This window comes from Monodelphis domestica, chromosome 1 (genome assembly GCF_027887165.1).
Source record: "Monodelphis domestica isolate mMonDom1 chromosome 1, mMonDom1.pri, whole genome shotgun sequence".
Taxonomy (NCBI): Eukaryota; Metazoa; Chordata; class Mammalia; order Didelphimorphia; family Didelphidae; genus Monodelphis; species Monodelphis domestica.
Genome location: NC_077227.1, coordinates 126,475,597 through 126,491,783, shown reverse-complemented (window position 1 = coordinate 126,491,783; position 16,187 = coordinate 126,475,597).

Sequence of the window (16,187 nt, the reverse complement as noted above, 5' to 3'; positions counted from 1 at the left end):
GGCCAGTTTGACTGTGTCTCAGAATACTGGCAGGGCAGTAATGTCCAGTGAGGCTAGAAAGATGAGTTAGGGCTAGATTATTGAGGGTTTCAAAAGCTAAACAGTGGGTTTTATATTTTATCTTAGAGTCAATAGGGACCCATTGGATTTTATTGTATACAGGCATACCTCATTTTATTGTACATTGTAGATATTTCATTGTTTATAAATCAAAGGTTTTTTGACAACTCAACATAGAACAAGGTTATTGGTGTCATTTTTCCAACAGCATGTGCTCACGTTGTGCCTCAGTATCACATTTTGGTAATTCTTGCAATATTTCAAATTTTTTCATTACTAATAATCTGTCTTAGTGATCTATGATCAGTGATGTTTGATGCTGCTATTTTAATTATTAGTCCATTGGGAAATGTTGTCAAAGATAATTAGCAGCCCAGTTATAGTTACCCACTTAAATAGGCTAAGAAGAGAAGAAAGGTCCAACCAACCTCTCTCTCCCTTGGACTTCCAGGAAAGTTGGGGCTTCCCCTCTGCCCTTCTAGCAGCCATAAAGGTTAGGAGTATATGACAAAGAGAACATATGCATGCCTAGGAGAGCCTGAGATTAAACTTCAAATCTGCTGTAGCACCTTCTTCTTTATGTATTTTACCTTTAGCACAGGTCACCAAATAGTGGTCCCAAGAAATGGATATTTCTAGCATTGGTGACTGACTACTCCCATGATTTTGAAAGGTTGAGAGTTCTTAAGTTAGCACTGGGTCCCATTGTAAAACCTACAAAAGGTCCTCTTCTTGGATGAGATGACAGCCTCCTACAGGAAGACTTTCCAAATCATACCCTGGCCGGCCAGATCTAGATTTTGTGAGCGCTTTAGACTGAAAAGATTCTAAGTGGTTATGAGCTAGCTATTCAGCAGTTCTACAAAATTATCCTTATCTGTTGAGAGAGTACTGTAGACCTGGTGGGTTATTGTTTTAGGGTTTGTGTATTTGTTACTATACACTTCTGAGTAACTTGCATTTTAAGCAGCTCTTTTGTGGTGGAAGAAATAAATAGTTATCCTATACCTGATCTTTGCTTCATCCATTAAATATCTTTTCTAGAAGAGATATTGTCGATCCCTTTCAGGGAAATCTTAAACATGAATCCCACCTAAGTTTTAACCTTAAAGAGCTTTAGCCAGCTATTGTTACTGTTATAGAGTCAGAAACACACTTGAGACAATTACACTTGGATAGCTACAAACCTTATTGATTCAGTTTGAAGAGGGATCAACTTCCTTTGATTTAGGGGTTGGGAGGAAAGTGAAATATGGAAAGGCTTCCTGAAAGGAACAAAAGCTCAGTTGAGCCTTGAAGGTCAAATTAAATCTAGAAGACAATTGTTGAAAGAATAGTTATTTTGTTAAATTTCTGAGGCTGCCCTAAGGTATAAGAGTGGTTTCTCACAATAGGCTGAAAGCAGAGCTGTGTCAGATTTATTTTATTAGCTACACTGAGTTGTTGCTGGTAGCTTTGGTTTCAATAACCCCTATTTTTCCCAATCTGTCCCTTTCCCCTTCTTCTCAGAAAGTTTCTGATTTAATCTTTAAATCTCTGCCAACTCTAGTCCAACATGCTACACCCTGGGGGTGCTTTAATAGGTATTTGTTAAAATGAATTCATTACTGAATTATTCCAGCATTGTATCATTTAGGATTATTCCAAGTAGCCTCACCTCCCCCACATTAGACTCAGGTGCTTTTTAACACCACTTAAGCTAATAAATAGGCTTAGCCTCCACTCTGTCTCTCCTAAAACCTTCTTATGGGAACCTTCTCATTGTTGAGTCCTTTCAGTCATGTCCCACTCTTGCTGACCCCATTGGGGTTTTCTTGGCAAAGATACTGGAGTGGTTTTCTATTTCCTTCTCCAAATCTTTTTACCAATGAGGAAACTCAGACAAACAGGGTTAAGTGACTTGTCTACAGTCAAACAACTAGTAAGATTTGAACTCAGGAAAATGACTCTTCCTAACTCCAGACCCAGCATTTTATCCACTGGGACAACTTATGGGAACCTTGCTGGTGGGACAGTCCATCTTCAACAATCTCTATATTTCCCTAAATACACACAACTTCTTCAATAATACAGTGATTCAAGATAACTCCAAAGGTCTTATGACAATGAATTCCCCTCCAGTGTAAGAACTAATGGCATCTGAATGCAGATCAAAGCATATTATTTTTCACTTTTATTTTATTTGTGTGCTTTTATTTGGAGGTTTTGCAATTGAGTATTTGTGAGTATTCTCTCACAACTTAACCAATATGGGAAAATGTTTTGCATGATCATACATGTATTACACAGATCGACTTACCATCTCAGGGAGGGGGGGAGGAAAAGAGGGAAGAAGACATTTTAGATCTCATAATTTTATAAAACATGTTAAAAATTGCTATTACGTGTAATTGGGAAAATAAAATATTTTTAAAACACACACAACTTCTTCATCCTTCAGGAATGAAGGAAAACCTTTAGATTCTGTTACGTAAAGTTATTTAAGAGAAAGTAGAAGAATTTTTTTTTTGCTAAAATGTCTATAACATAGCTGATATTTAAACCATAGAATAAACAATAGGCCACAGAGGAACACTGAGATACCTATCCAGCCTATAGACAACCACCATAAGCCTGAACCCTTAAAGAAAAACTAAAATCTATCCCTTTCAAAAAAACATCAAAGAAAAAAATATTCCACACATCCTCTCTCGGTAATGCATTCAATCTCCTTCTACCTTCATTTTCTTGTTTCCTCTTTGCCCTCTCTTCTTTAAGAGAACTAGGTAACTGAGTAGATAGTGTTAAACTGGGAATAGAGAAATTTTGAATTCTAAGCAAGCCTCAGAAACTTAATTGTACTGGGACTCTGGACAAGTTATTTAACTGCTGTTAGTTTCCTCATCTGTAAAATGGTAATAATAGCATCTACTTTCCAGGGCTGTTATGAGGCAAAAATCAGACTATATTTGTAATGTACTTTGCAAATCTTAAAGGGCTATATAAATGCTAACTGTTCTTTTTATTATATGTAAGGTGTTTAGTGTTACAAGGGAATCACTTTAAAAGACTGATATATATTAATTTAAGGTCGCCAAGGAATCAGCTATGTAATTCCTAAATGAAAAACTCAAGTCAGCCGTCAGCCTTTTTGGAGTTTAATTACAATAGGAGCAAGAAAGGAATTAGAGATATATATAGAGAGAGAAAGGGGAGAGAAGGGAATAGGGCTTAAATACCCCTTCTGTTTAGGCTGGGCCAAAAGGCCCAAGCCCTTAGATAGCTGGGGCAAAGAAAAGAGATCAGTCCCTATTACTCACGTGACCAAAATGGAGAAACAGTCTCAGAGGCCCCCACCTTCAGCTTCCTCCAGAGCAAGCTTCCTCCGAGCCCAGGAACCACACCGCTCCAAACTCAACCTCTCCTCTCGAGTCTCCAGACCCTCCTATCTTTAAGGACACCATCCAAGTTGCCTCCCCTCAGTCCTCACATCTACCAATCACCCTTCATCAATTTCCCTGTCAATGGAGGCTCTCGCTTAACCCAGGACCGCCCAGAGGTTTCTGGCTTTTTGCACATGTCTGTTGAAGGTCATATTTTCCAATGATTAAATCTATACTCCTTTGCTACAGCCCTTTCTAAATCCTGTTAACTTGAGTATGGTAGAGATTGGAATAATTAAATTTTGATCTAGGCTGCAGCCCTTACTCAATCCTATTAGGACTGAATAGGGTGGAGATTTATTCCAAGTATCTCCATTGTATCAATTCTAAAATCAATCAAGACTCAAAGAAATTCCTGTTCTATGCTTAAGCATAGGTCAAAGTCCTTTCCATTGTTCAGCAAAAGGTTTTCTGTCCTAAAGTAATCTTAAGAAGGGAAGAGAAGGAACCTCCCATGCCAATGGAGTTCCCATTCCAATAGACTATCAGTAAGAAATTTTCCAAGTATGAAATATCCCAATGGTGAAATTTCCAACATTTATAAGTCTAAGGAAATTTGAGGTTTACAATCCCCCCTGATGATCATTGGGAGACTAGTCTCCCCATTGATCATTTAACATAATCATTTTGTAGTTCTAAATTCACTTCTAACTAAAGATATACACAATATTCAATTTTCTAAGAGAAATTAGAATAGTGAGAGAGGAAATAGAAAAGAAAAGAAAGCAAAACCAATGTTTGCTAGGCGCATTGACAGAAAGCCAAATTAGGGGCAGTCCCTTTTGGCATAAATGTTACAATAAATGTTCAATCAAAAGTTCAGTCCAATCAATCACATCCAAAGTTCATTCTTGATCTTCTTGATGAAGTGTAGGTTTTTGGCATCTTTCTGCAACAGTTCATTCTCTGGATATAAAAGTTTCAAGCTTCTTTCTTGAAGATCTTTTCTTGAACAAAATCAAAATCTTTGAATTTTTTATAAAAGTAAAATCTTAAACAAAAGTCTTGGATTTTTATAAAAATAAAATCTCAAACAAAAAAATTCAAAAATTCTTAGATTTTAAATTAAAATACAATCCCCCCTGAAGTAAGTATTAAAAAAAAATATCAAGTTTAGCTCAGAATGCAATGTTCAGTTATGGGGTTGTATGTGTCAATTATCAAAAGAATAGAAAAAATAATCAAAAACATAAGAAAAACTCAAAATAGACCTTGTATAGGTCCAGTTTAAAGTAATTTCTATCCCACAAGTATGTAGGACAGAATACAGTAATATTTCACTTAGCCATTTGTAGCCAAGACTACAGGAAGTTGCCATAATATAAGAAGGAAAGAATTAGAATTCTATTTTGATGGGGAAATGTCATTCCCTTGTCTGATTTTTTTTTTCCTTCAGAGATATAGGGAGCCAGCATGATAGTCAAGCTTTGTACTTGTTTGAGTACTTCAAAAGGAGTGTAGATACAAGGAAGTCCTACGACTTAAACATAAGTTAAGCGTCGCAACCTTGAGTCTCACTTTAATATTTCATGTGTGCTCTATTGGCACTATTCAGGTTTAGTCTGTGCTCCTTGTTTTTATCCCTTTTCCTGGAATCAGACACAAACATTAATCACAGTCCTATAATATTTTATCAATAAATGGCAGGTTCCCATAGTTTAAAGCTTTTAGGCATATATTGATATTATAGCAAGAGTATATATATTAACTTGTATTACTGCAGGGAAAAAATATTAATATTAATTATGTGTACCTTCAGTACAAAAAATGAGAAAAAAAATCAAATATTCTGATAAAAAATAAAAGAAAAGAAATAAGAAAAAATAAGAAAAAAAATCAGTAATTCAATATATTCTTGAGAGAAAAAAAACCAGCATCCATTTGTCTATGGATTATTATCTCCAATTCTTATGATAAGATAGAGTCACAATTCATATGATAGGATAGAGTCAATCAGTCTCAGCAGAAGATGCTTTCTTCACATGTGAGCAGTGAATCCAAGAGTCTCTTTCTCCAATCTTTATAGATGTTGGAGTAGTTAATAATATTTGGAATGGTCCTTCCCATGAAGGTTCAGTTGCTCCAGTTCGCTTGAAATTCTTGATATAAACTTTATCTCCTGGGTTCAGGTCATGCAGAGAAAAGTCTAATGGTCCAGCTTGTACTGCAGCTCCGGATTCATGAAGTTCACGTAGTTTGTGCTGTAACTCCTGTATATAGGAAGCAATAGTAATATCTCCCCCTAATAGCGATGTATAAGCCGGGGAGAAAGGCTTAGCCTGTATAGGCGGATGTCCAAAAAGCATCTCAAATGGTGAAATATGTAAGTCTCCTCTAGGCCTGCTTCTAAGATAAAATAGGGCCAGAGGGAGAATTTCAGGCCATTTTAAATGGGTCTCAGTGCATAATTTGCCAATCATAGTCTTAAGTTCTTTATTCATCCTCTCCACTTGGCCTGAGCTCTGGGGGTGATATGGAACATGGAATTTTGGAGTTATCCCCAAGCAAGAATATATTTGATTTAAGACAGAATCGGTAAAATGACTCCCTCTATCGGAGTCAATACGTGCTGGTAGGCCAAAACGAGGAATAATTTCTTTTAAAAGTATCTTTGCAACAAAATCTGCTGTGGCTCGGGTCGTTGGAAATGCTTCCGGCCATCTGGTTAGTTGATCTACAATTACTAGACAAAATTTATAACGTCCAGCTTTTGGCATTGTAATGAAATCTATCTGTAGATGTTCAAAAGGTGTGTAAGCCAGAGGACGTCCCCCAAAGGCTTTTCCACGATATGCATGTTGGTTATATGCCTGGCAAATAGGGCAGGCTGAACATACTTTAGAGGCTACAGTAGTTATACCAGGGGCTATCCATACTCTCTTGACAGAGTCCACGATGCCCTGGGTGCCAAAATGACCATTTTTATGAATAGATTGGCAAATTTGGTTATAGAAACTTCTAGGGAGCAGGGGTTTTCCTTCAGGTGACACCCATACTCCATTAATTTGTTTTGCTTTAAATTTTTGTTTCCATTTTTCCACTTCCTTTTCATTATAGGAGAGTGATAAATTTAAATTATCAGTGGTTGTTAATGTTAAAATTAATCCAGGTCCTTCTATGGCTGCTAGTTTTGCAGCGGCATCTGCTCGGTCATTTCCTCTAGAGACAGGGTCAGAGCCACCTGTATGGGCAGAGCAATGAACTACAGCTAGGGCTTTAGGCAGTTTGAGAGCAGAAAGAACTTCATTAATAATTTCTGCATTAGCTATGGATTTTCCAGCTGAGGTTAAAAATCCTCTTTGGAGCCATAGCATCCCGACTGAGTGACAAATGCCGAAAGCATATCTAGAATCTGTATAAATTGTTGCCTTTTTATCCTTGGCAATTATACAAGCTTGTTTTAGAGCTATGAGTTCTGCTCCTTGAGCGCTAATGTTAGAAGGTAGTGAAGCTGACCATTCAGTGGCAAATTCTGAGACTACGGCAGCTCCAGTGTAACGTATGCCATCCCTCATAAAAGAGGAACCATCGGTAAATAAAATCAGATCTGCATTGTCTAAGGGAGTGTCCAAGAGATTATCTCGAGGCTTTTCTGCCATGGACACTAATGTTTCACAGTTATGTAGTGGTTCTCCTGAAGTGGGTAAATCTGGAAGCAAGGTGGCAGGGTTAAGAGTTGAACAGCGTTTCAAGGTAATATTTTCACTATTTAATAAGGTTATTTCATACCTTGTAATTCTCTGATCCGAGAATGCCTGTGTTCTATGTTTTACCAATAATGCTTCAATCTCATGTGGGCACATTATTGTTAATGGACATCCCAATACTAAATCAACGGTTTTTGTTACTAGTAAGGCTGTAGCAGCTACTCCTCTAAGGCATGGTGGTGCTCCTGCTGCTACTGGGTCTAGTTGGGCAGAATAATAAGCAATTGGGCGCTGAGAAGGTCCCAAAGTCTGAGTTAACACACCAGAGGCTACTCCTCTTCGCTCATGCACATATAAAGTAAATGGCTTGTTGTAATCTGGGATGCCTAGAGCAGGGGCAGACATGATAGCCTTTTTCAGATCTGTTAGAGCTGACAAGTGTTCAGGCTCTAATTTGAGGGGTTCAGGAACCGAATCCTTTGTTAATGCTATAAGGGGTTTAGTGATTTCCCCATAGCAAGGAATCCATTGTCTACAAAACCCTGTTGCTCCTAAAATTGCTCTCAGCTGTTTCTTAGTGGTAGGAGCACTCAATTTTTGAATGTTCTCAATTCGTTTTGGAGAAATATAACGAGCACCCGCAGTCAAGATGAATCCCAAATATTCTACTTTTTGGAGACACCATTGAACTTTATCCTTAGAGATTTTATGTCCTCTTTTGTGCAATTCCAAAAGAAGGTGTTTGCTATCTTCTTGACATGTTTCTGCATCTGTTGAAGCCAAGAGTAGATCATCTACATATTTGATTAATTTGCTATTTTTAAATGTTATATTGTCTGTGTCTTGGCTCAAAATTTGCTCAAATAAGCTCGGACTTTCGACATAACCCTGTGGCAGCCGACACCAGGTATATTGTGAGCCCTTCCAGGTGAAAGCAAAAATATGCCTGGAGTTTTCATGTATTGGTATGGAAAAGAAAGCTGAACACAAGTCTACTACTGTAAAGTATGTAGCTGTGCTAGGAATAGATGAAATAATAGTATGTATGTTAGAAACTACGGAGTGTCTCTTTATAACGTGATTATTCACTGCCCTTAGATCCTGTACGAATCTATAGATGTGCTTGCCATCGGGTCCTTTTTTTGGTTTTTTAATTGGCAGGATGGGCGTGTTGTATTCAGATTTGCAAGGGATTATTATTCCCTGTTCTATTAATGAGTTAATAACTGGTGTAATACCCTCAATTGCCTCCTTTGAGAGGGGATACTGAGGGATAGAAGGAGGTGGGCTAGATTTAGTTTTTATCTGCACAGGAACAGCAGATTTAAGTAAGCCTACATCAGAAGAAGATGTGGCCCAAAGAGACTCTGGTATATCTTTAGGTATTTCAAAAATGGAAGGTTCTTTTGCCTCCTGGTTTTCCGAGAGAAGTACAGGGAGTAAATTTAAAGATTCCTCTGGTACTTCTAATGATAATGAGCCATCTGGGGAGCAGGTTATTGTGGCTCTGAGTTTGCATAGAAGGTCCCTCCCCAGCAAATTTAAAGGGGAGTCAGGCATCAAAAGGAAGGAGTGTTGTACCTCCAGGGGTCCTACAGACACCATTCTAGGAGGAAGTCTTTTAACTCTTTGGGTTATTCCTGATACTCCCATTACATTCTCTGAGCCAATAGAATAACATTGTAAATCAGGTGTTCTCTTTAATACAGACCAGGAAGCTCCGGTGTCTAATAGACAATCATAATAGGTGTTACCCACTTTTAAGGTAACATGGGGTTCATTAGTATGGGGAGGGCAGTGGATAGGGACAACGGGTAGTAGGACATCAGGGTCTGGGAAATCAAAGGTTGTATCCTCTGATTCCTGTGCCCCAGCCCCCCCCGGGCACCATCATTGTGTTTGGGATATTCCTTGGGCACCCCCCTGAAGGGCACCTCTCTGAGGGTCATTAGTACCTCGAGTAATTTTTGGACGAGCGCCATTTCTCATATATTGTTGAGTATAATCATTAAAATTTTCTTCAATTTGAGCATTGTCATTAAATTCCCAATTCCTATTTCTATAATTCTGGTTTCTAAAGCTCTTATTTCTATATTCATTATAGTTATTTCCATAGTCATTATTATAATTTCTAGAATTTTGGTTTCTATAACCATTATCATAATTTCTATAGTTATTATTTCTAAAACCATTATTAAACTGTGTATTCCTTCCAAACATCTTAAGAAAGGTTCTACATTCCATCATTTTGTGGCCCTTCTTCTCACAGAAGTGGCAAGTAATGGATTGATAATTGGATTTCTGGAGAGGGGCAATTGTCGTTGGTTCATTATCATGCCCACTTTCTAATTTAGTTATCCTATCTATTACACATCTCATTTTTTTCTTCATTTCCTCCATGTCATCATTATTCTCTTTCTCCTTTTCTTCGTTTCCCTTAAAAACATATATAGCTGTTTTTCGCAATTCTTCAAGGTCCATATCTGACCATCTTGGGCATTGTGTTTTAAAATAATTTTTAATTACTTTGCATGAATTATTTACAAAGATTCTTCTAACTTGTCTTAAACTATTCTCTTTATTTAAGTCCCAATCTAAGTATCTGTCCCCAAACTCGATAATTCTGTCCATAAATCTGGAGGGTGTTTCGTTTTCCTTTTGCTTAATTTTTTCCAGTTCCATCCACTTATCTGTACTGTCCGCACATTCCTTCATGGCCGTGAGGATGGCCTCTCTACAACGGTATAGTTGTAGATAGTCCTCAGGATTATTATAGTCCCATTCGGGATCCTGAGATGGCCAATGTGCTGCATTACGCCCCCGGGTTTTGTTGACATGAGCAATTATTTTATTTTTTTCACGTTCACTTAAAAAAGCCTGTAGTAAGCTCTCAACGTCCTTGTAAGACGGATTATATTGAAAAAATATGTCTCCCATCTTTTTTGTTACTAGAAAAGGATCTTGTTCATATGTGGGGATATTTCGTGTAAATTCATTTATTTCTTGGGGAGTAAACGGTATCCTATGTCTTAAAGTCACCACATCCCCATTTCGTCCTATTTCAGGTACTTCTCTTAGAGGAAACAGGCCTCTAGTTGAATTTTGCACCTGTGGGTCAGTTTGACAAGGACAGGTTTCTCTAGGAGGACAAGATCTCCCTTGCATTGGAATTTGGTTTTCTGTAGGAGAAGGAACATGAGAAGCTGGGATTGCAGGGGAAGGGTTTTGGGGATTAAATTCAGACAAGATTTGCACTGCACGAGAGAAGCAGTCTGTTAACTGGGCTATAGGGAAGGTATTTTCCATCTCTATTTCAGGGAAGGAAATTTCCTCATTCAAAGGTTCAGAAACAGGTCTGTTTCTGGTAGAGTGGGTGTTTGCCCATTGATCCTGTAAGAAACATTTTAGATCTTCTAATTGGGCTTGCATTTTTTCCTCAATTTTTCCTATTTTATCTTCCATATCTCCCATTTTATCCTCAATATTTCCTATTTTATTCTCAATATTTCCTATTTTATCCTCAAGTTTTTCTATTTTATTCTCAATATTTCCTATTTTATCCTCAATTTTTTCTATTGTATCCTCAATTTTTTCTATTGTATCCTCAATTTTTTCTATTTTATCCTCAATATTTTCTATTTTATCCTCAATATTTTCTATTTTATCCTCATTTTTTTCTATTTTATCCTCAACATTTTCTATTTTATCCTCAACATTTTCTATTTTATCCTCATTTTGTTTTATTTTATCCTCATTTTGTTTTATTTTATCCTCATTTTGTTTTATTTTATCCTCAATATTTTTTATTTTTTCATCTCTAAATATAGTATTGAGGAGTACAAAAATGACAGTACCTATTAATATAAAAATTTGGAGGTATCCTTCATTCCTCAATGCCCCTACTTCTTCAGCTGCCATATAATTGTCAAAGAATGTAGTACTCATTTTTATATGTATATTTTGTAATTTCACAAAACACGTGGGGAGCAGGGCAAAGCAACAAACTTTCCACAGGGTTTTTTTTTTTTTTTAATCCAGGAAGTTGTTCCTTAAGGGAAAGGATATTTAGAAACAGTTCTTCCAGCCAGGACTTTAGAGTCCTGTTGCTGAGATTTAAAAACAGCTGTTTTCTGTCTATCAGAGTCACACAGCTGGGAAGTATCTGAGGTCCGATTTGAACCCAGGACCTTCTGCCTCTAGGGCTGGCTCTCAATCCGCTGAGCTACCCAGCTGTCCCTTAAGATTAAAGGGAAGAAAAAGAAAAAACTGCTGATTCCAATTTAACTTAAGGAGAAAAGAGAAAAAGTTTTTTATACTCACGTGTTCTAGCAGCTGTGTCTTTAAGCCAAGTTTTTTGTTAAAAAAAAAGGACTAAGTGGTGAAACAGTATAGTAAAAAGGCAAGGAAAAAGTTTTATTGAGAGGATTCTTTAGACTCCCGTGTGGTCAGCCACAATGTTACAAGGGAATCACTTTAAAAGACTGATATATATTAATTTAAGGTCGCCAAGGAATCAGCTATGTAATTCCTAAATGAAAAACTCAAGTCAGCCGTCAGCCTTTTTGGAGTTTAATTACAATAGGAGCAAGAAAGGAATTAGAGATATATATAGAGAGAGAAAGGGGAGAGAAGGGAATAGGGCTTAAATACCCCTTCTGTTTAGGCTGGGCCAAAAGGCCCAAGCCCTTAGATAGCTGGGGCAAAGAAAAGAGATCAGTCCCTATTACTCACGTGACCAAAATGGAGAAACAGTCTCAGAGGCCCCCACCTTCAGCTTCCTCCAGAGCAAGCTTCCTCCGAGCCCAGGAACCACACCGCTCCAAACTCAACCTCTCCTCTCGAGTCTCCAGACCCTCCTATCTTTAAGGACACCATCCAAGTTGCCTCCCCTCAGTCCTCACATCTACCAATCACCCTTCATCAATTTCCCTGTCAATGGAGGCTCTCGCTTAACCCAGGACCGCCCAGAGGTTTCTGGCTTTTTGCACATGTCTGTTGAAGGTCATATTTTCCAATGATTAAATCTATACTCCTTTGCTACAGCCCTTTCTAAATCCTGTTAACTTGAGTATGGTAGAGATTGGAATAATTAAATTTTGATCTAGGCTGCAGCCCTTACTCAATCCTATTAGGACTGAATAGGGTGGAGATTTATTCCAAGTATCTCCATTGTATCAATTCTAAAATCAATCAAGACTCAAAGAAATTCCTGTTCTATGCTTAAGCATAGGTCAAAGTCCTTTCCATTGTTCAGCAAAAGGTTTTCTGTCCTAAAGTAATCTTAAGAAGGGAAGAGAAGGAACCTCCCATGCCAATGGAGTTCCCATTCCAATAGACTATCAGTAAGAAATTTTCCAAGTATGAAATATCCCAATGGTGAAATTTCCAACATTTATAAGTCTAAGGAAATTTGAGGTTTACATTAGCAAATCTTAAAGTACTATACAAATGTTACCTTTTTTTTTAAACCCTTACCTTCCATCTTGGAATCAATACTGTGTATCAGTTCCAAGACAGAAGAATGGTTAGGGCTGGGCAATGGGAGTGAAGTGACTTGCCCAAGGTCACACAGATAGGAAGTGTCTGAAGCCAGCTTTGCATCCAGGACTTCCCATCTCTGGGCCTGACTCTCAATCTACTGAGCTACCTAGCTTCCCCCACTGCTTATTATTATTATAATGATTGTGTATAAAATGCTCTGCAAAACTTAAGTGCCATTTATAAGAGTATAAGTGAAGAGTATTCACTTATAAAATGAATAATATGGAAATATGTTTTTTGCTTTAAACCCTTACCTTCCATCTTGGAGTCAATACTGTGTATTGGCTCCAAGGCAGAAGAGTGGTAAAGGCTAGGCAATGGGGGTCAAGTGACTTGCCCAGGGTCACACAGCTGGGAAGTGTCTAAGGCCAGATTTGAACCTAGGACCTCCCATCTCTAGGCCTGGCTCTCAATTCACTGAGCTACCCAGCTGCCCCCTGGAAATATGTTTTGAGTGATAATACATGTATAACCCAGTTGAATTGCTTGTCAACTCTGGGAGGGGGGAGGGACGAGGGGAGGGAGACAACATGAATCATGTAACTTTGGAAAACTTATGGGTAAATTTGTTATTGGAATAAAATAAAGATAAAACCAAAATTTTTTTAAATTTAAAGTGCCAATATAAATTTGCCAGGTCGTTATTTTTATGATTATATGTAAGGTACTCTACAAACCTTAAAATGTTAAATAAATGCTATCATTATTACTATATGTAAGGTGCTCTGCAAACCTTAAAGTGCTTATATAAATGCTAGCTCTTATTATTTAAATTATTATATATAAGGTACTCTGCAAACTTTAAAATACTAAATAATTTTTCTCTCTAGTATTACTATATATAAGGGCTCTATAAACCTTAAAGAGTTTAGAAGTGCTAGCTGTTAGTAATATTACTATTTATAAAGTGCTCTGCAAATCTTAAAATGTTTAAATAAATGCTAGCTGTTATTATTCAATAATGAAGTGTTTATATTATTGTTTTATTCTTAGGACATAGTCATCATTTTAACTAAGTCAAAATAATACAATATCTTGGGAAAGAAGTTTAAGTTTTTCTTTTAAATACATTTTATTAATAAATTTTAATTTCTACCCACCATTATGAACATTCATATATATAAATAATTTAAAAAGAAGATAAGTATTAACAAAAATATCTAAACAGTCCCACCAGTAGTATCTTCCTTTTCATAGAAAAGTTTAATCTTTTTTCATGTAGGAACTGTCCACTTTTTCAGAATGGGCTCTTGATTCATTCTCATAGAACCCTGCTCCTGGCCCATGTCCAGCAAATCATCTAGAGCACTATAAGCAAATTAATGAGGAAACACCATGACATAAAATCTCCCTATCTGTTTATTATATTTTAAATACTACTTTATATCAACCCATGCTTTCTTTTAAAATAAAGTTAACTAATTTTTTAAAGCCCTTACCTTCTCTTTGGTTCCAAGACAGAAGAGCAGTAAGGGCTAGGCAATGGAAGTTAAGTGACTTGCCCAGGGTCACACAGCTAGGAAGTATCCAAGGTCAAATTTGAACCCAGGACCTCCCGTCTCTAGGCTTGGCTCTCCATCTTCTGAGCCATTCAGCTGCCTTCCCCACCCCCCACTTACTCTTCATCTGTGATATCTAACCTCCAATGGTTTCAATCACAAGTCTAAATTTCTTTATTTTGTCTTTGTAAATCATTTTATAACAGTTTACTTGCTTTCTCTCTTGTAATAAGAAATCAAGGAAATAGTTTGTGCTAAAAAATTATATAATCAAATTATTATAGCCAAATTTATAGTCAATATAACTTGTAGTTTTATTTATAGTCAAATTATTTTAAAGATGCTTTGTCTTGGTTAAAAAATATATTGAAAAATAAAAAATAAAATGTCTTAGTTTCTTAGGTGGTACGACTATCAAAAGTATTGGATTATAGATTCCGAGTCTGAACATTGACACCTACTCCCTTGTTTTATTGATAAGGCAGAGATATGACTCTAGTTACATAGACCCTCTAGCTTCAAATCCATTGTACCTGCCACCATACTGTCTCAGTTACTCCATGAGTTTAAAATAATTAATCAAATTAATCAATGAGAAACTTATTAATCTGTTGAGTTTTAATAAACATTTTCTCCCAGAAATAGAAGAAATAGAAATGGAATTCAGTACAATTGTCTTTATTTTCTTAATATCATATTTTGTTTTTTTAATTCTTACCTTCTATCTTAGAATTGATACTAAGAATTAATTCCAAGGCAGAAGAGTGGTAAAGGCCAGGCAATTGGGATTCAGTGACTTGCCTAGGATTACACAGCTAGCTAGGAAGTATCTGAGGTCACATTTGAACCCAGGACCTCCTGTCTCCAGGCCTGGCTGCCTATCCATTTAGTCACCTAGCTATCCCTCATAGGCCATTTCTTTCTTTCATTTATCTTCCTGAATGAGAAAATGTTTACTATTTGGACTGATGGTTTTTAGTTGATGATATGTTTCTTCTCTGTCACTGACACTTTGGCATTCTTTGTGAATTTATTCAAGCTAAAGTGTTTTGTGATAGAATAAGCCTAGGCCCACTCTAATCACTACAAGGGCTGGCTTGACCTGCTCAGTTTCTGACCTAGGCTAGTTTAACCCTTTCCTTAGGCAACTTGGTACTCCCCCCAGGGGGTTACCATCTTAATGCTGAACTTAATTAATGCTGACACCAATCAGCTTAGCCTACTGTAGCTCAGAACTCCTGAGTTCAAGAAATCTGCCAACCTCAGCCCTCCTCCAAGCAGGGATTATAGGCATGCACCACCACACTGGGCTTGAACTGAATCTTGAAGGAAGACAGAGATTCTGAGAGAGAGAGCACTATTTAAGAAGACTGGAAAAATAAGATGGGCCAGTTTTGAAGAGGTTTAAATGCCAAATAGAGGAGTTTTCTATTTTTGATCTTAGAGTAATGAGCAGGGTGTGGATAGGTGTAGGGGGGGTGGGGGGAGAGGGAGAGAGGGAAGGAGAAAGAGAGAGGGAAAGAGAGAGGGGGGAGAGAGAAAGAAAGGGATAGAGGGAGAGAGAGAAAGGGAGAGAGGGAGAGAGAGAAAGGGGGAGAGAGAGAGGGAAAGAGAGAGAGAGGAAAGGAGAGAGGGGGAGAGAGGGGAAGGAAGAGAGAAGAGAGAAAAGAGGGAGGGAGAGAGAGAGAAGAGGAGAGAGAGAGAGGGGGGGGGAAGAGGGGAGAGAGAGGGAGAGAGAGAGAGAGAGATGGTTACACCAATGCTTTAGGAAGGTCACTGTGGCAAGTGGGATGGAGGATGGATTAGAGTGGAGAGAGACATGAGGCAGTGAAACTAATTATTTGCTATAGTTCAGGCAAGAGGTTATTTGGGTCTGAACCAGGGTAGTAACAAGTAAGAGTGGAGAGAAGCAGACAAGAAAAATTGTAGGGCTAGAAATAACAAGATTTGGCAACTGATTGAATAGTAGAAGGTGACTGAAACTGAGAGCTTGAGAATGGCACTAAGGTCGAAAATCT